General features: G+C 36.6%; 1 protein-coding gene across 1 annotated transcript in view; it reads left to right on the forward strand.

The window, feature by feature from the left end:
• Positions 1-1,026: 1,026 nt before the first annotated feature.
• The window catches only part of LOC132136703 (WW domain-binding protein 11-like), a 22,371-nt gene continuing 22,339 nt past the window's right edge, over positions 1,027-1,058 (forward strand). Inside the window, exon 1 of the mRNA XM_059547285.1 lies at positions 1,027-1,058. This exon is cut by the window's right edge and continues 104 nt beyond it. The gene's annotated coding sequence lies outside the window, so the exon portion shown is untranslated.

A 1,058-nucleotide genomic window follows, 5' to 3' on the forward strand; every position in this document is an offset into this window, starting at 1 on the left:
GAAACATCTGCAAGGCGCTCATCCATCCATGCATGCATGCTCTTTGGAGCTGATATTTCCCATAACCCCACTGCTGTTTTCTGATATTGTGAGCGAACACCTATCCAGGATTGGTTTCACCTGGCTTAATGAATCCATGTCTGCTCATCCTGTCTTGGTCTTTGTGCAACCAATTAAGCCTGGACGCACATGTTTTGGCTTCATTGAGCTCAGCTGAGTCATTTATCCCGGATGTCTTAATTCTACTTTTGTGCAACAGGCCTCTGATCATGAAGAATGTAGTGGGTTTGTAACTTTTTTTTTCATCTAAATTATCCCTTACATAACAATGAATGGGCAACAATCTAGCACATGCTATTTCCTAAAAAAATTTTTTTCCAAATGAGTTTTTTTATTTATCACAGCAGTGTGAAACTGGCTGCAATGGTGTCTGATAATTGAGGACTGTGTTGGTTAAATGAAAACTAATAGCATTTTCACAAGTATGTGTATATGTTTTGACTGAAGTGTGTTATTTTGCAAACAATCTAGGAATTGTGCAAATTGAGTGTGGTGTTTGGATAATTGTGATTATATTAAAAAAAAGAAACCGTTTTCCAAAATTACGTGTAAACAAAAAAATAAAAAACGTTTATTACGTTTGCACACACTTAATATTTAATGGTATTTTATTATATGGTAGTCTATTATACTAGACTTTCAAATAATAAAAGCTGTTTTAAGTATGTTTTGGCCTTGGCTTTTATTTTTGTTGCATTTACACACTTCTGAGCAGCATGCGTCACCAGCGTGTGGGGATTCGAAACTTTGAAACACTGAATCATTTTGATTCGTCGCATCGAAATGATTCGTTTGTCTCATCACTGTCAGAAAGGGAAATACGATCGCAGTTCGCAACATTAATATTAGAGGAGAACATTTAATAATAATAGAACATGCTTCATTCATTTTCTCTACATTTCGTTCTTGTACCTGCGCGCTGTTTTCGATTTAAATAATAAACGTCCGGAAGCGGAAGTGACGTGTGTTCAGGAGCAGTGGCGTGTTTCCGCTCATTG

The sequence above is a fragment of the Carassius carassius genome, unplaced genomic scaffold, assembly GCF_963082965.1.
Source record: "Carassius carassius unplaced genomic scaffold, fCarCar2.1 SCAFFOLD_96, whole genome shotgun sequence".
NCBI classification, from domain to species: domain Eukaryota; kingdom Metazoa; phylum Chordata; class Actinopteri; order Cypriniformes; family Cyprinidae; genus Carassius; species Carassius carassius.